The 19,791-nt window shown below is 45.4% G+C and overlaps 1 long non-coding RNA gene across 2 annotated transcripts in view; it reads left to right on the plus strand.

The window, feature by feature from the left end:
• The first annotated feature begins 541 nt into the window (after positions 1-541).
• LOC121178219 overlaps positions 542-19,791 on the plus strand; it is a 38,325-nt gene continuing 19,075 nt past the window's right edge. Inside the window, exons 1-3 of one of the 2 annotated variants that reach the window (XR_005893510.1) lie at positions 542-733; positions 1,694-1,801; positions 15,193-15,427. This is a non-coding gene — a long non-coding RNA (uncharacterized LOC121178219). The remainder of the gene's footprint in view (positions 734-1,693; positions 1,802-15,192; positions 15,428-19,791) is intronic. The other variant, XR_005893508.1, reaches the window with a different exon arrangement.

Here is a 19,791-nt window from a genome sequence, read left to right on the forward strand (position 1 = left end):
AACAGAGAATAAAGAGAATTTGTTCTACATAAGAAAATAACTCAAATACAATTAGATAAAAAAATTGAAAGTGCAGTCAGGGCATGGAGAAATACATGCAGTCTTTTTTATTTTTATTTCATTATTTTTAATGTTTACCATTTGTCGTTGACTTAAAATCAGAGTCAGTAAAGAAAAGAAATAAATTGCACAGTGAGAGATGCCTGGGTTCCTCTGTTTACCTTTTACACCAAGTGTAAGTTTTTGCTTGACAAGTTAAAAGTGATGTTTTCAACACGTGCTGTGGAACCTTCAGAATAAAAGCCTTCCAGCAAAGGCAGCTGATTATAGCTTTCAGCCTGAGGCAGTTTTAGGTGACAGGTGAGAGCAAATGAGATCAGAATTTAGTGAAAATGCAGGACAAAATTAACTGGTGTCTTTTCTTTGATTTTTTTGATCCAGAGACAGTAATGGGTACAATGTACTGTCTTTGTTTACATGCCTTTGCAGTTTAGAGCACAGGAAGAAACAGGATGTGGTGGTGTGATGAGGCGTGGCCACTGGGCAACTGAGCACCTTGGCCCAGGTGTGTCACGTTTTAATCAGAGAGTTTTGTAAGAAATATGAATAATTTTGGAAGAAATATGAATCTAAACGTGGATATTTTTCTCCGCTGCTGTTTTTTGTAGAGCTAAACTCGGTCACCTGCCGCAGGTGCGTCCTCCACTCCGGGTGAAGCATAAACACAAGCAAGGTACGCCAGACGTTTCCGCCTGCCGCATGTTTTCAAACATTTCGCTAACACTTAAATAAAACAATAAAAATGCCACTTAAAAACAAACCCAATCCACCCACAAACCCAAATCTGTAACTTTAAACAGGTTAAAGCGGTTCAAAGGCGAACGAAAAGCTGAACCTGCGCCATGTTAGTACGAATTCATACACAACCGGGTCTGATTAACCCTGAAAGTATCGGCTCATTTACACACTCATAAAAATAAGTTAACCGTGTGTAGAGAAAGGCTTTAGGGCCGGGTTACACTTCATTATGCAGTTTGACCGGATGAAGTTTAAATATTTTGCAGTCAGGCTGATTCCAGGTGATAAACAACAACAATGAGCATCAAGATGGATGCAGGTTTTCACATTCTCTTGTGAAAATAAAATCACAGTGACTGAGACCTGTGAAGGTCTGCAGGTTAACTCTGGATTATTATTATTATTATTATTTTAATGTTTCAGGTAGTTAAATTAATTGGCAGAACAAGTAGCAGTGCATGTACTTACAGTAATGAATGCATACAAAGTTAACCTGGCAGTAAATTGTGTCATAATAAGAAGTTATTAGTTTGGACTAAAAATAAACTAAAGGCACTAACAGTAATAAGCTTCAGATTCTTAAATGCAGTAGTTTGAAGCATAAAGCAGCAGCCAGGGATGAGGCTGAGTTACAGGTTCAATTCCTCAGAGTAATACATGAACCCTGCGTGGGTCAGGGGCTCAGACCGAGGCACTAACAGAGCCGGGGTCAGGTGTAAGGTCAGAGATTTGATTCCCTGTAAAGGTTCGGTTCCAAGTTTACTGGTTCAGAGCTCTAGAGCAAGACACTAATGGTCCCAGACTGACTGTGTTCATACTGGGACAGGTTCTGCTAAAAATGCAAACTTTGATGTTGATACACTGATCAAACGCCCTGCTGTCTTGTTATTCACAGATTCATCACTGTAAGAAGAGGCTGCACGTCCACTTCCACCAGATGTCCAACCTGCCTGTCACTGTGAATGTCCCTGAGGTCCCACCGCTCCGATGCTGTCTCGGTAAGGTGATTACTTGACTCTTTTCTCCCCCTGTCCTGCTTTGGTTTGTCATGTTCGGTCTCTGTGGAGTTGTGTACACATCTCACATATATTATGTGAAGGGTTTGAAGCTCCTGCAGGTTCAGTAGTAGCAGCACTGAATTAGCCCCACATTTAGATTCTGGTCTTGAAGAGGACTCCTTGGGTTTCCCACCAAAGACCTGAACATAGAATTGAGATTATGACCGTTTCTGGGTCGAATCAGGATTTTCGGAGTAGAATGATGTCTGATGAAGACCGTGGGATCATTTTATGATCTAGACCAGAATGCAGGTGTATCTTGGGTTAGATTCATCTGAACTGATCTCCTGTCAGGTCCTCACACCTCTGATCAGCCACCGAGCCTCTGAGGTGCAGTTTAACTCTCTGCCCCCCCCCCCCCCCACACACACACACACACCCCACCTCCCTCCCCACACGGGCTTCATCTCTGTATTCTTCCTGTGCCACATCCTGCATGCTAACAGAGGGGTTATTAACATAACAAACTTAAATGCCCTATATAAATAATACGTTCGCAGAAATGCAAACCGGCTCAGCTGACACTGTTAGGCAGCGCCTCCAACATCTGTTTATGAGCACTTTGCCTAATGATATCATCCGATATCATTAACTGTGGCAGTGCGCGCCGCAGCAGCAGGTGCAGCTGTTTATGCCCCTCCAACACCTCCCCAACACACACACACAGGCGCACACATACACACACGCTCGAAGAGAAAAGACTTTCACAGTCTCCTCCAACACCAGCACCAATCCTTCCCTCCCTTCCACCCCGTGAATCGCAAAACCGCTCATTAGGACAATTTTCCTCAACAAAAAAAGCGGCCCCTATGATTTCAATCTGTATATCACCTGTAATTGTAGTTTTTAGCGAGAGCCTGATTCCATACATTTAGCAGGAGTAAACTGTGACTGTGGGTGCGAGCGCTGAAAGCACGGCTCTCGCTGCGGCCGCCAGCTGCAGAGGCTGTTTTTAGATGGCAGCCGCTTTCCATGGGGAGGCTCTCATAGGCCTCTACGTATGTGTGTGTGTGTGTGTGTGTTTTCTGGGGGTGGCGGAGGCGGAGCTTGGCGGGCCCCTGCTTTGTTTCCTGACTTGGTTTGCTCTGTTTAGATGCTGGAAATTATAGAAAATTATTGAAATTATTATTTCTGGCAGCAACAATGAGGCTGCTTCCTCTTCCTGACCGGAAGGCCACGTTCAGGGTCTTCACAGGTTCTCTGGAGCCCGGTTCCATCGTACGCTGCTGTAATTAGTCAGATGGTCCATTCAAATGTTGTGCGACACAGAGCTATCTGTTGCATTAGCACTGTACCCGAGGCGATTATGGTATTTATAGATCCAAAACAAACAATGCATATGGCAAAATGTTAACTGGCTCCTTCTTCATTTTTATTTCAGGGGAAGAAACAAAATAAGAACAGTCAGCTCTCAGTTGTCAGGTGCTCCTTGGAAGTGTTGTAACACTCTGCAGTCATGTTTAACTCTGTATTGCAAATCTGGACTCGTTAACATTATATGCGCTTAATATTCAGTGTGATCAGGTCTGAAAGGCTTCAGTTCTCTTGCCGCAGGTCTCGGGTCTGTGTGTCAGTGGCTCTGTCTGTGGGTTGGCTCCTGTCAGGTGGTGCGTGTTCATCTCAGCAGCATTCGTTTTTGGACTGTGAAGTGCAGGAAAAGTGGCGTGTGTTGCTCCTCTGCTTGACTGCAGCTTGTTGTAAATTGTTGGATTACCATTGTTGGTGTTCTCTGCCTGTGTGGGTCTGTTCGGGTGTAATTATAGTCAGATTATTGCCTGTTTGGTTCTGGTTCCACGGGTCCAGTTTCGTAGGAGGTGCAAAGTTTTGGACTTACTTTACTTAGCAACTGGCTACTTTGCTTAATGTGTAATTCTCAGTTGCTCTGATACTTTGAAAACTCTAAATATCGCCGTCCGTCTTGAGCGTTTCTTCTCCTGCAGATCTGAAATTCCTCACTCTGACAGTTCTACCCAAAGACGAGCATGTTGGCGCCCAGAGGAGGAGTTTTATTTGCAGGCAAAGACCCCGACACTGAACCCGCTCTGAGCTCTGAGGGCCAGCGGGGGATACACACCAACCACACACACACACACACACACACACACAGTCATATCGCTCACAAGCTTAGATATGAGCTTGTGGTAGCCGTTTACATGAGCACACGCAAAACAAAAACACACGCACACGACAGATCAAATATATCTGAATGTGAGAAAACTCATGTACGCAACAAACACACACTCCTCCTCCTCCCAGCTGTTCTCTAAATGTTGATTACACAAGACACTGGGGGGGAGCCTCCTCCTCCTCCCTCCTTCCTCCCCACTCCTCCTCCTCGATCCGGTAGCCGGGCGATTACCCTACGAGGAGGCTGTGCGGGATCGGCTGACCCCGAGGTGCTCGGTGACCCGAGGTTGAGGGTCCAGAGAGGGCTGTGGCCCCGGGGCCTCTTGGCTGGTCTCTTCTTCCCCCTCTCTTTCCCTCAGCTCTGTGAGCAGCGCATCTCAGGACGGGAGACATGGGCAGAGACAGCAACGGCCTGGAGACAACTGGCCGTGGAGCAGAACACAGAAATAAAATATTCAAATCACAAAACTCCTCCACTGTGGAGACGCTCGGGTAACTTTGTGTCAAGTGAAACGGAGATGGGGGAGAGTCGAGGCAAGATGATTTTTATCCAACGTGATTGTTGTTCAGGGGGAATTTGTACATTTTCAGGCATTTAGCTGAGGCTTTCATCCAGCAGGAAAATAAGAATAAAGTACATAAGGCAACATGCTTATATGGAAACACAGCTATAACAGAGAGAAGTTTCGATTCATGTTTTGACCTTTTAATCAAGCTCTGTTAGTGGCAGCTACAGTTAGATGAAGGTGAGCGATCAGTAACATTAGGAAATTCTTACTCCATATCCGGTTTTAGTCGATGGTTTTAACCTGAGCTGTGTTCGGGGTAGTGACCAAAAATGTTTAGAGTAGAATAAGAATCCACTTGATGCACCGTGTATTCCTCTATAAAATGTGTAGCAAGTGCGGCCTGTAGTCAGAACAGATGAGGAAAGTAACCAGTGATCCAGCAGAAATGTTTTATGGTTTAAGGTGGTGAAAGTCCAGAAATCTGAACGGCTGGGTGAGAAATCAGTGAGTCAGGAGTGGAGTCCTGCTGGATGAGAACTGTTGCCATGTTGTAGAAATCTAACTCAGGAAGAAGAAGATGCACTTGGAGGAAAAGTGTTTGCTCTGATCAGTGTTTGATGTTTCTGAGATTCTTCTGTAACAGAAGATGCAGGCGTTTTATTTTTCACTACTTAAGGCAGCTTTGCTTTTGGGTTTTTCGTTGACTGACTCTTGACACCAACTAATAGAACGAGACTGTCACACCTGATCGAGCCAGAGTGCGACCCTGTTGTTTGAGTTGTCTGCCGAGCTTGAAGACTCCGGATTCTGGTTGTAAAGTTGTGCGGCGAATAAATGGGAGCTTAATTTTCTCTTTACAATTGTTCCTAATGGGGAACGTAAAGAAATCTCAGTGCTTTAGCCCCTTAGGCATGAAAGAGTGGAGCTAATGTTGAACCTAATGATCAACTCGAGCACTGTTGGCAGAGTGCAAAACAAAAAAGAAGGAGAAAAGAGGAGGAAGTGTTGGCCTCTAATCCTGCAGAGAGTCTGCAGCTTTGGTTTTGGATCATAAAATCATCACACAGCATTTTGAGGCTAATTTCTTTGTGGCACTAGTAAAAAAAAAAAAAAGAAAAGAAAAGGTTAAAACTTGTTTTGAGTAGACAGAATCTACATATACATGTATTCAGCATTCAGTCCCTGCATCAGCTGTCTCTTAGTCTGAACTTCCTGCTGGTTAATGTATGCTCGCTGTGCGTTTGCCCGACCTGTCTGAAGTGATTTCTGACGGCCTTGTTTAATTAGCCGGATGCGTGTGTACTTTTATACATATTCATCGGCCGCAGATTTCAGCCCGATTGATGTTGTAATTGATTCAGAAGGTTTTATAATTCCTGCAAAAGCAGACCAAGAATTTCAATGACTTTGCAATTTGAGGAACAGAGAGGAAGGGGTGGGTGGGGGGGAGGGAGGGGGGGGAGGGAGGGAGGGAGGGGGGGAGTTGAGGAGATCTGAGGGTGCCGCGTCTACACCTGAGGAAACGTCGACACGCCTCGGTCGGTGTGATGTCTGTCATTTTACAGAGGAAAAGAGAGGGAGAGGGGAATGTCAGCGGCTTTGTTGTTCCTCTTTCACAAGTAAATTACACATTTAGGATTTATTAAGACAAGAAACAATTTTCAAATAGTGAATCTGTGGAAGCCTCCATGGAGATGTGCTCATTACTCTGTAGCCCCGGGCCATGTTCACCGCCTCGAATGCATCCTTTTTTTTTTCTTTCCTCCCCCCTTTTCCTCTTCCCCTCTGTCTGTATTTTTCGCCGTTGCGTTGCCATGCCTGATGCCGTAATGTCACAGTGGTTTGTTCAAAGCTGCAGCGATGATTTGGGCTCCCAGCAGGTGCCGCCCCGATGTCTGTTCAATTATTAAAGTGAGGGCCACATGGATGCATTACAGCCGCCGCACCCATTAGATAAAAAGACGATGGCTTTTGACATGGTGCATATTTCCTCTCTGCCTCACAAAGACGCCACCGCTGCAGCCCTTTCTTGTTGCTTCTTTTTGTTTTATTCATCACCGTTCTCATGATTTTCTTTCTTAGGCTATGCATGGAAATATTAAAGAGCCATTTGTTCCCTTTCAGTGTTGTGGGCACAAGAGCTATCGTGATCTTTTTGATTCCCTGTCATCAAACTGAGGTCACGTCTGCTCCTTGTAGCTCCCTCTACTCTTTTTAACTTCCCAGCAGCCCCCCCTCCGTCGCCCCCAATCTAGCCGTGAAAACGGCCGTCGCGGCGATAAATAAATCATGTGGTAGACACAAAGTTAAACCTCGTCACAATCGCTTCCAGCAGCCGTTTTCCTTCTCTTTTTCCTCTTCCTCCGGCGCTCAGATGTTTGTACTTTGATGGCGCTGTAATGACCAATCAATGCCTGAACAAAGTCCATCACAATTCTTGGAATCAGGCATCAGCTTGAAAATGAAAGATGCCACCTATAAATTCTTTATCTGGTTTTTTACCACTTCCTTCTCATCCAGCAAAAAAATCTCTTAAACTTTTCTTTTTGTGAGTAGTGGCAGAAACTGAAGTGCAGGGTCAGATCCGCACGATTCCTGTCACGTCGCCAACAGCAATATAACATTTACTGCTGTAGAGCATCAGAATGTGAGGCTAACTGCACTGTCATGTGACCTTTGACCTCACAGGCTAACGAGAGACCCCCCTGCCTTACTCTACCTGAGGTAGCAGTATTTCTTGGCCGAGTCACAACAGAGGGAAATGTTGTCGTGGTTCTAAGCAGTGGTGGAAAGTAACTCAGTACATTTACTCAGGTACAGGAACAGGAAAATGGTGCTTACACATCAATGCATCCGTGTTAACTATCAGTACCTTTGATACTTGAAGTGCTTAAGCTGGACTTTGAATGCAGGGTTTTCTCTTGCACTCGAGTATTTGTACATTGTGGTGTTTTTTCAGATGGCACGGTGGCTTTTCAGTGACTGAAACAGTGGGATTGTGGTCAGCTTCAGGTCTTTGCGTAAGATTTTTCATCTGCAGAGCAAAGCGATTTGGATTTCACTCTGTTGTGATTCTGTGATGTCTCAGGAGACAAGGTTCTGATATTTCACGACTACAATTCGGAGCCGGAGACAATTTGAAGGCAGTTTTGGTTTGTTTTCAACATTCAGAATCTTCCCTCTCATCTCATCTTTTCAAGTGAAGAAAAAAGTAGTGGAGTAGTATCAGGCCACACATGCAACCCTCCACTCCCACACCAACACAACCCAACCTCTCCTCCTCTTCCTCCTCCTCCTCCTCCTCCTCGTTTGATTCTTCGCTGTGTGTTCTGTACATGCCAACAAATCCTAATTGCACCCCACACTCTTTTCTTCCCACCGATGCTGCGCGCTTCGTGCCACCAAATTCCTTGTGTGCTAATTAGGCACGCAACCACGGTGGATACACTCCTGACAGGTGCTGCTGGCCTGCCGGGGTCATGCACACACACACATGTATAAACACACACACACACAACGAAAGACAGAGAGAGAGAGAGAACGAGAGAGACGCTCGTGCTCGCAGCATTAAAAATAAATGGAGAGAGGAGAATAACGAGAGAGGCAAGACGTGTTAATTTCTAGCTTCCATCTGTTATTACATAAGCACTGCCAACAACTACGCATCTCTGGAAGAACGGCGAAAGGGGAGCTAGAGGAGGAGAGGAAGACGAAGAGCTGAAAAAGCAAAACAGCCATAACTGAAGTCCTCCTGCATGGAAGAATAATTCCTCAGGGAGGCCGTTGTAGTAGAAATCAGATTGATCGAGCAAACGCAAACTTGAAGATTCATTTGAAGGTTTTCGCTTCCAAAACGATCTGAACACATAACCTGGTGTTCTTTCCTCGAAACGTGGCAAAAAAAAAAAACAAAACTGTGCCGTCTAAAATGTTTCCTTCGTAAGTTAAGGCCTCTAGAGAGCTGGTATCCTCAGAAATGTTTAAAAGTGTGTTTTGTCTTTTTAGTTTCTGCAAACAAGTTTCCACAATGGAAACAAAGTGAAGTAGTTTAAAAGTTTTAGTTCCAGTATGATTTTGTTAGAAGCTTTGGGGAAATGCAAGGAAGACAGAAGAGTTTCTTTAGAAAGTGTTTGAGAAAATCTCAACCTGGCTGCAACTGGAGACTAAAGTTTGACCTCAAAGGTCTTTAGCTTTAACTTAGTTTCCAAAGTTTGTGATGCTCAAAGCAAAAGCTCCATATTTTGGGAAATATTCCTGTAGAATTTTTGTCAGAGTTAGATGAGAAGATTGATACGGCTCTCATATATATATATACACATTAAATATAAGGCTACAGTTAGTTGACATGTTGAAAAAGCTGGCCTGTGATATTACAACCTATATGAAAAGAACATTCAGTCAGAGCCTGTTAGCACCTCCCAGGCTAGAAACACCCCAATCGCTACATCCCCATAGTGTATCTAACAAATATGGGCCCAAATCTTAATATTCTGTTTCCGTGTTTGAAGTTGTTGTAATGTACAAATGACCAGAAACTTGCATAATTTTGACTAGAATGATCCACTTCAGCTGTGACTTTGCCATGTTTTCTTAAGTCTCAACATTTTCCACCACTTCCCGCTGAAGCCACCCTGAAAAAATAATCCGTTTGTCATCTCACAAAAACATTTCCCCGTCTGAGGAACAATGGGACGAGCTGAAAACAAAGGGCCACGAGGAGTGACGAGCACCTCGAAGGGCCGGTCGGGTCTCTTCTGCGTGTTTGGGTTCGGGATCTTTTCCACCGACGAGGCACTTAGGTCTGAGATGTGTTGATGTCCTGAGGTGGCGTTTGTTTCCTGTCAGCGACGGTGAGCGAGGTGCAGCAGACAAGAACTCTGCCTTTGTTTTTGTGGACGGAAAGACACCAGGAGAGGCTGTGAACGTCTCGCATGTTTACAGGGACGGTGCAGATTCTTTCCCAGGGCGGAGGGACGGTACTGTCAAGATACTCGGTGCCAGAATATACACAAGTCCACCATAGATCTTTGGAGCATTTCAACACTCCTATAGTGATATATTTTGGTGTGGAGGGAAGCTAAACAGCACAAAAGCCGGTAACTGCTCTTTCTCTAAGCGGCAGTGTGGGAACGCACATTATAATTGTTTGTTCAATTATTTTTCTTGGACGCCGCACCTGCACTTCACCAAGTGAACTCCTGAGACCGAAGCGCAATTAAGCCCCGCATAGCAGTGTCAACGCCTGTTTAAACAGCAGAGAGGGAGTCAGATAAATACCTTTTTAGTGCTCAAGGTAACAAGCAAAGGGTGGCGGTGAGAAGGCTCACAGGGAGCAATTTCCTATTTATTTGTCTTCTGATCTGACCTCTCTCTTGACAAGGTTCCAGGGCTTATTACCTTATCCGTCCTGCGCTCTAATCGAGGCCCATTACAAAAGTTCAGCAGGCTGGAAGTGCCAGATGTGGGCGAAGGATAAAGGAGGCAGCGAGTCGTGCTGACCGCTGTCGACGCCCTTTGAAATGCTTTGTGAGGTTCGAAATTTCACGGATAAGTAGCTCAGATGTTTGCAGAAATTGTAAATTGTGTTGTCTGACCTCCGCTGGCCACTGTAATGAGAATTTCTGCAAAGTGAAGCGCAGAGGTGTGAAGTTGTTTCATAGGGAAGAGAAAAAGTTTTCACGTTCTGCCTCCTGCAAAGCTTAAAGCACAAGAAAACATCTGAACTGTCACTGTGTGAGGCTTTTATGAGGCTTAAAATATATACATATACACATGTATATATATATATATAGAGAGAGAGAGAGAGAGAGAGAGAAAGAGAGCCGACCCCTCTGTCCCTGTGGTCTTTTTTATTTGCTTGTATTTTGCAGGTTCTGAATGGAGGGTCCTCACCTGCTGAGTAACACCTGAGTCCCTTGTGAGCTTCCCTCTTGCTCTTAGACTCGATGTCAGCTGTGTAGTCTTTTTTTTTTCAACCTTTACTTTCTTTTTGAGTGTTATAGTATTAGAGGAAAACAAAGTTCTGCAACCTGGATCTAAATGGCCATTTTCTTACGCGGGCTTGTCATGGATGTGATATAGTTCTTGTTGAATTTAAACATCACCCGGCGGCTCGTACGTGTTGTCACAACTGGCTCACAAAAGTGACAAAGTGGGGAGGCCACACACAATCTCAACAATTCACCATTTTTATTTAGGAAGAATAGGTAGTTGATACCAACAGTTAGCAGGCCAGCCATGTCCAGGACAAATGCCCAGTCATGGCTGCAGCAAACAACAGAGCACAACTGCTGTCTAAAAGGCCAGGAGGAGAGAGAGCGAGGCAAGCCTGCTGGGCCCTTATAAGCCTTCTCCAATCTTGCCAACTCAGGTGTGCTGCATGAGTGCAAGTTCAGCTCCGCCCAGCAATCACCTGCACACACACAGCAAAAGAGAACAGCAGCAACACAGCTCCCTGAAAGGCCAACACAGGGCCGTAACACTCCCCCCCTTAGCGAGGACTCTCGACCCTGGACCATTAGCTCTCTCAGGAAGGTACCACTATTAAAACACATCACAGAAAATACATCAGATTCCCAATAAGTGTGCAAACACACAACCAAAATACAGCCTTGGCCCTGAACGGCTCACCAGTTCACAGCTTGACCTTGTGGCACCTTCACAGCCACTGCATCCTCCCACCTCAGCAACCTTGGCGCCTAGGAGCAATTTAAGGGGAAGAAGGAGACAGAGACCACAATGGACAACACAAAAGTCAATTGAACAATATTACTTGAAGTTACACTGGTGCCCTGGACAAAGCATCAGCCATCACATTATCTTTTCCCTTAATGTGACGAATATCTAAATTATAAGGCTGCAAAAACAGGGCCCATCGCATGAGCCTTTGGTTTGGATTCTGTAAGGAGTTTAAAAATGTCAGTGGGTTGTGATCTGTAAATACAGTAAGGGGCATTCCAGAATCTAAATATACATGAAAATGCTGAAGAGCCAGAATTAATGCCAGAGCCTCTTTCTCTACCACTGAGTAGTTTACCTGGTAGGAGTTAAACTTCTTAGAAAAGAAGCTAACTGGATGGTCGATACCTTGGTCATCAGTTTGCAAAAGAACGGCCCCAGCCCCAATATGGCTGGCATCTACATGCAGTTTGAAAGCGTGATCCATCTTGGGAGCTAAAAGAACTGGAGCAGAACACAGCAGACTTTTCACATGGCAAAAGGCTTGCTGACACTGCTGAGACCAAACAAATTTAGCTTTGGCCTTCAACAGGTCAGTGAGAGGGGCCACAACAGAGGAAAAGTTACGGCAAAAGCCACGGTAGTAACCAACAAGGCCCAAGAACCTCACGAGCTCCTTTTTTGTTGTAGGTACAGGGAATGCCTTAATAGCTACCACTTTAGCAGTCACTGGCCGCACAAGTCCTTGACCCACCACCTTGCCCAGATATGTTACTGTAGCTTTGGCAAACTCACATTTCGCTAGGTTAATGGTCAAATTTCCCTGAGCCAAACGTTCAAACAAGGCATGAATACGAGTAACATGCTCTTCCCAAGTGTCACTGTATACCACAACATCGTCCAAGTACACAGCACAACCAGTAAGCCCACTAACAACTAAATTCATTAATCTTTGAAAGGTGGCAGGAGCATTACGCAAACCAAAACCCATGACTGTGTAGGAATACAACCCTGATGGAGTAATGAAGGCAGAGATTTCCTGTGCTCTAGGTGTTAAGGGGACCTGCCAGTAGCCTTTGAGTAGATCAAATTTACTCCCCCCAGCCAATGACTGTCAACATGGCCCACTAATTTCCACAACTGTCTTCCAACGACAGAAAACAGCACCAAAAACCCCCTGACCAACTATTGACTCAAAAACAAACAAATCAAATTAACAAAACCCTTCAAATACAGGCAACTGAGCTCAAATTTAACCAATAACTAACCTACAACAAACATGAGGCCTCCCCAAACTAACACTCAGCTACAATCAACCACTCAAAGTTCTAATGTGAGACAATACCAACCTCTAACTCACTCTAGGCCACCCCAAAACCTTACTAGTGAAGTTAGAGAAGACACCAGTAATACAAGCTGAGAAACAAAGCATACCAAGCTTAAATCCACACTGCCAAACTTACCAAACAAATCCCGGACGAGCCCCCATTTTGTCACAACTGGCTCACAAAAGTGACAAAGTGGGGAGGCCACACACAATCTCAACAATTCACCATTTTTATTTAGGAAGAATAGGTAGTTGATACCAACAGTTAGCAGGCCAGCCATGTCCAGGACAAATGCCCAGTCATGGCTGCAGCAAACAACAGAGCACAACTGCTGTCTAAAAGGCCAGGAGGAGAGAGAGCGAGGCAAGCCTGCTGGGCCCTTATAAGCCTTCTCCAATCTTGCCAACTCAGGTGTGCTGCATGAGTGCAAGTTCAGCTCCGCCCAGCAATCACCTGCACACACACAGCAAAAGAGAACAGCAGCAACACAGCTCCCTGAAAGGCCAACACAGGGCCGTAACAGTGTGCATCCTTATGCACGCCAAATGTCGTGCATAAATGTCTGAACCCCTCCAGTGAAACTCTCTCACGTCTGTCAGGGTCTTTGGGATTGACCATTTGCATGCACTTCATATTTACTGTTGGTAGGTGGTTCATTCAGCGCATAGATGCCAGGCAGTGTTTTACACAGCTATCATCCCAGCCATGCATACCTCCCTCTATGCTTTCCATGCTCGCCGCCCTCCATGCATTATTCACAGCTAAATTAAAATACCGGGCCGAGAGTGAGAGTTGCATGTTAAGGCAGCTGAGTCGGGGAGGTGCCGTCACAACAGCTGAAAGTGTCTGTCACAGAGTTATAACTTTTTTTTTTTTTTTTTTCCCATAGTTCCCCGGCAGTGCAGCTGCCTAAATGAGAGGGATTAAGTTAACTCCCTGCTTAGAGGAAGAGCAGGCCCTGGATTAGGGCACTGGGCATGGACACAGAGAGCATTCAAGCAAGAGCCACAGCTTTTTAAAAAAGAGACATGGGGGAGAGAGGAGGCAGCGGTGCACAGCCCTCACGGGGACCGGCGGCCGAGTCGCTTGAACAAATACATTGACAAGTGTAACGCCGCGCCCGCAACATGGAAAAGTGTGTCGGAGCAAAGAGGGAGAACACTGGCGGACACGCCGACAATCACAAATGTTTTTTTTTTCTTTCCATCTCCCACCCTCACCCCACTCCCACCCCTCAGCGTCCTTCTGTCATAACCTCACACACTGTTTCTCTGAGACATATAAGAATTGTCCTCTCTCCCCTAGAGCTTGGCAATAATGGATGATATTGAAACTAATATTCCAATATTTGTAACATTTACCCTATTATGATGTAGGGGGCTTTGTTTGTGGAGAATCACAGTGTTGTGCTTTTGTTAGGTAAGGTGATCAGACCCCATTATGGCTCATCAGACAAGGATATGGACTTAAAGTTTGAAAATCAGAGGCATCCTACAGGGCCCGAGTAACTGCAAGACAAACATACTGAAATACATGAATATATATGAAGTAAATCACAATACGGCAAAATCACAAATGAATCAGATTAACGTTTGGCACTTTGATTCATTTCAGTTCAGTAGCAGAATGGTTAAGGTACATAGCCACAACGTCCCCCGAGACCGGTGCATGTTACACCTCCATCTCCATCCCCCTGTGTCCTGTCTTTCTCTGTATGTTGCTGTTCAACAAATAGTCCAGGGCCTATACTGAGAAAAAGACTGTGCAAGAAATTAGACAAGTAGTTTGTATTGGTCTGATAAATCCTTAATGGAGGTGTAAAATAATTTATGCTTCAGTTTTCTCATGTAGAAATGATCTCTTCCTCCGTCTCCTTCACTGGTTTCATGTTGTTTGATCATTTCTTCCCCTCATACAGTAATATTCAGAGGTAAATGTGTGCACACCGTGTTTTCCGAGCTCTTAGCTGGGAGAGGGAAGAAAAAAAAAAAAAACCTGGGAAGGAGTGGAGATGAGAACAGGTGGTGAAACAGTGTGAGAAACACGAGGGAGAAAAACAACAGACACCTGCTCATGAAACCCAACCTGGTTCCTCCATCACATTCCAGCAGAGTTCAGCTGACTGAGCTGCTCAGACAGCGGCTGGCGAGGATACACTCAATCTCCTACACTAAATTATGCTGCCGACAGTGTGACCGTGTGAGTGAAATGGCTTTTATATGGCAGATATATTTGTAGACTTTTGAAGGCAGACACAACTGATGTTATAACAGTGGCTGTTTTTTAAGCTGTATTACCCAAATGCTCTCGAAGTTGCTTTTAGACGATCATCACAGACTAACTTTGAGCTCGAGGCCCTTTACAAAGAAGCATGTTGACTGAATTTTCGGGATAATTTTGTGGATAATGTGGCTGATAATAATACACATACACATCTATACACAATAAGGTTACTGAAATCGTGCTGACCTCCTAGACGAAACACAACCACACAGGCATTTAAAATGCATTTAGCATGAAGCCTGTATCACAAGGCTCAGCCTGAAGTGGACGTGCATGATTTTGGTGTCACTCTCCCAGAAAAAAACCTGGCGTGTTGTTTTAGCATCAGTGGGATCAACCTGCATATGTGAGTCAATAATTAACGGCCCCTCATATCCTCTGTCTTCTTCCCTGTCTTTTTCCTCGCTGCAGGGGGAGAAGAACCAGGCCTCAGTCACGTCGGCTCTGTGACATCGAAGCGACCGTGACACCGCGGCAAACCGGTGGTGACGGATGCCTTTTTGTCTTGTGCAGTCAGGGCGGATCGTCTGGCCGGTGGACGACCGTAATTGCGCCGACAGGTGACACATCTGTGGAAACCAGAAGATGATGGGGGAGACTGTTTAGATCATGTGACCTGCGCCTCGCCTTGCCTCTGCCAAGTACGGTAAGTGTGTGAACAGTTTCACTGTGACATTCGATGATGTGGGAAACAGAATGCTCTCCTTAAATTGATAATAAGCCGTAGTTTATGCTGGAATGATGCAGGTTTCAGGCACGTTAAGTAATAACTACTAAACAAATTACTTAAAAAATGAAGGAAATTATTGTTTCCTACAATTGTCATGTAGAATGTAGAAAACACCATGGCATATAAGGCCGCCTGTACAAAAAAAATCAGGATAATTCATTGTGAAATCCATCGTAATATGTGAGCAAATAGGGTTTGTGTTTCCTTGATTTAAGACCACATTACCCAGCAGCCCTGCTGCTCCCTTTCCCCTCTCCGCTTTCAGGTGGAGTCAGTGCATGTAGAAACAGAGGAAGTGGACTCAGAGTTCATTATTGTTGTTATTTGAACACTTGACATATATTTTTCTATGATCTGGACATAAGTCTTTTGTCTTCACACGTGCGCTCAAGCAAGGTCTGACCTCTGAGAAGAATTTCCCTTATAGTGATCAATGGAGTGTCACATTTTAATATGTGGATTCAACCTTGATTCAGTGCAACCTAATTATGACCTGTTCCCCTTGAATTACTCTTTGAACCTTGCCAGCGGGGCGGTGGTGTGAAGTGCGCTGTTGGAAGCAGATATTTGTATTTTTCTTGACAAACTTCAGAGAAACTTTGTAGATCTCTTCGTCATCTGTGGCCCAATTAGCAAACAAATTTCCCTGCAAACAGTGAAAGCAAAAAAAAATATATTTTCTTGTAGGTGGATCATTAGCTGGAAATAAATGAAAATCCCCCTCAGTGCTGTGTCCTCACACTCCGGCTGTTTCAAAGAGCAGCGGCTTGTTTTGGGCTGTCAAATCCCCTCGTCGTTTATTAGTCGGGGCGTCCTCGACGGGCACCGCGGAACCGAATCCCAAATCTTTGCCCCAGCTTCTCTTCTCAAACACATCTGAGCCAGCGAAGCTTGCGATGGCCCTCTTCTCCTCTAACCAGAGCGAAAGGCCCACGGGCCGAAGAACGAGATGCAGCTCGGGTTGAGCCCAGGGGAGGCGGGATCCGGTCCTATTTGTCAGAGCTTTCCATCGTCACTTTTCATCGACGGGCAGGCACGAGGAGGGAGGCGACGGGGGGGCTCTAATGTACTCGCGCTGTGTTCTTCCCCGCATGAGTGTTTTCTGTTTGGTTGCTGTCACTGAGAAAAGACACATAAGTACCCGCTCTGGATCTTCTCACACACACTTTCTCTCTCGAACACACACACTCTGCAGACGGAGCGATGTGCTCTCCAGGGCTGAGAATTCTCCCCTCTTTGTCTTTATCTGCTGGTAAATGTTGACAGGCCACTGAACCTTGATGTCGGACTGTGACAGGCTTAGCTGTTTGTAAAGTGTTGGGGTGAGAAAAGAGGAAAACAAAGGGGCCTCTGGTGTGGTGGTTAGCCATCATGGCTGCTCAGCTCGCACTGAAAGGACCTCCAAAGCCACCCCGGCTCCACCGCGGAGGCAAGCGCTCGGCTGCGCCCGGGTCGGCCGGCTCGCAGACCATTAGGGAAATGGCTGAAGGGTTCTCGTGTTGCAAACCCGGCTGCACCGTTCAAATTAATGAGGGGATTGTCAGCATATCAGAGTTGATGGGTGTGACGAGCGAGGCCCCAGTACGGATCCTGAAAACAAGAACGCTCAGGACAAAATTGACTTCAGTGAAAAGCTAAAGTGACTGTTGTGTTTGGCCTAGTTTGTGCTGTAGTTGTCAAGTTAAGTTTTCAGTTTTGGATGGAGAGGAATGCAGCTTTTATAATCACATTTTACCAGCAGTTTTATACGGAGATGAAGAGTCTTTGTTTAGGTCTCTGGTAGAACATCTCAAGTCTGGACATTAACGTTCTGTGTGCCAGAAGTCACGGAGAAATTTGAAAAGCTAAATCTAGAAACAGGCTCGTGATAGGAAGGGATTGAATTTTATGGTAAATAATTATTATGCATTTCTTGTGAAATGTGAGGTTACACCTGATGTACGTTTTGCTATCTGCCCGTTAGGGTCCAGTTAGACTGACTGTACACATTAACAACTGTGTGAACACATCTGTGTATCCACCTCGTCCACATCTGTGTTGCTTTCAAGTACATTTGGCCCTGAATACCACATTTCGACTTCGGCATGTGACCAACTAAAGAAAAACTTACCAAAAACTAATATTTTAAGAGGTAAATATGAAAATATCTGTGTGTGTATGTGGCCAAGAATAGTCAGTGGTCTAGTGGATGTCGAAATTTGGGTTTTGGATCCACAGGAGCTAAATGTGTGTTTTTGGTTTTTGGCAATTCAACACGAAATGTGTGTGAGAGACTCTGGATCTCATGACGTTTTTTCTTTTTAAAGCCACCAGCTGCAGTTCAGTTCACAGGCGCTCACCCCTCCTTGTTTGCTATGCTTCCCCTGCCTTTTTTTTTTTATTCTCTCTCTCGACTTCCTGCGGGAGCCGCGTTTCCCTCAACAAGGCGACGCGGGTCACGTCTGAACGACCAGCCAATGTGACAGTTCATAAAGACACAAAGACACAAAGGTGAGGAGAGACAATGAGGTGCGGCGCTCGCGGGGTCTCGACCCACCGGGGCACCGAGCTTTGACGGTGACAGCGTCTTCCGTCGAGGATGTCGCCCTGACACATCAGGAGGAACAATGGAGGCCGGGCTGGGAGGATGTAACTAAGCAAATTAAATCAGAGTCATCGAGGTTACGTTGAATGAAGATGAAAATGTGTCACACACCTCTGTATTGTAGCTCTGCGGCAGTAACACGGCCTAGAGGGACTGAAGAGAGAAAATTGGATTTCATCTGCCGCTGTTTCACTGAAGGAAAAGTTAAATGTGTCCTGGGTGTCCATCCCTGCCAACGTGACCACGAGTAAAAGACTTCCTGTCTGACCTTTTAGCTAAAATGCACAGATACAAAGTCTCCAATAATCAGAAGAGTAAAATTATACAGTCTTTAAGTATGGCCAGGATATGAGTGAATTGTTTCTCTTAGTTGGAGCAGGACAGGGGGTTGCTCTGAGCGTCCAGGGTGAAGTAGCGAGGGACCCAGGACTGCTCCTCTGGGCCATAAACCTCCCAGTCTGCCAGATACTGAAGGCTTCTGCTAGGGTGATGCATATCCAGGAGCCTCCGGACGGTGAATGCACGATGGTCATCCACAAGCCGGGTGGGAGGAGAGGGATCGGAATGTGAGAATGTGCGACCAGGGATGACCCCGGAGTAGGAAGAAGACAGAGAAGGTCAGCTGGAGGTCCATGACAGGTCTTTCCACATGCACAGTTTGTGTAGAAGGATATGAAGTCCCGAGGAATCCTTTGTCTCTATTGTAGGTCAATAGATGTGTCTCTTTAAGAGAATCAGGGTGTGACTGGTTCCAGGGTGACAGACAAAACATGACTTATCTGGCACTATAGCTCCCGCAGTGAGTAAATTCAGAAGCAAGCATCATCCTATGTCGTGTCAATCAGAGAATTTACTGTCTGAGGAAGTGGCAGTGTGCAGAAGGATGCAGAGAAGTTGAAACGGCTGAACTTTCTTATTTACATTTTCACCTGTTGTTGGCAAAAGCTTCCCTTCATCAGACAAAACGGTTAGTTTAAGGTTTCAGTTAACATCAGTGAAAACATCAGTCCCGGTAGGAAATGTGTTGTCATGCGTCTGTTTTGAAATCCCACTGATTAGAGACAGTTAAATGTACTGTAATGACCCCTGGCACTGTTTGATCTAAACTCAGCTCACATGGAAAAACATCCAGGTCTTTAGATAGCTTTCACACCGCTGATTAAACTACAGCTGAGCTCATCGTTTCTCCTCCACATCCTGAAGGAAACTCTTTTCTCCACACGTTTCCAGGCCAGTCCACTTGTTTTTCATTTTTTTCCCCCTCCTTTTTCTTTCTCTGTCTCTCTCTCTCTCTGTCTCTCTCTCTCTCTCTCTCTCTCTCTCTCTCTCTCCATCTCAGGGAATTCTCTTCACTTTAATTGTTTGACAGTCTTTTCCTGCCTTTATGCCACGGCCGCAGAAGGTGCCGAGGATTTTTTCCTCCCTTTTTTTTTGAGGCATTAATAACATTCCGCTCGACTGATTCCCCAGGGCACAACCTCATTATGGCTTATAGGCAGAAAAAATAAACTGTCTGTAGCGCCTGGCAGCTTTTTTCCCCTCCTTTTCTCAGAGAAATGAGGAGTTGGTGTAAAGTGCCTGCTTATAAACCACTCTTCTTGTTGCTAACTAAAACACATGTCCAGGATTTTATCTGTTTCTGTGACAGGAAGTGGCTGGCTGCTGAGAGGCGGCTGCTGTTGACGGCAGTCTGCAC

Source organism: Toxotes jaculatrix, chromosome 24 (genome assembly GCF_017976425.1).
Source record: "Toxotes jaculatrix isolate fToxJac2 chromosome 24, fToxJac2.pri, whole genome shotgun sequence".
Taxonomy (NCBI): domain Eukaryota; kingdom Metazoa; phylum Chordata; class Actinopteri; family Toxotidae; genus Toxotes; species Toxotes jaculatrix.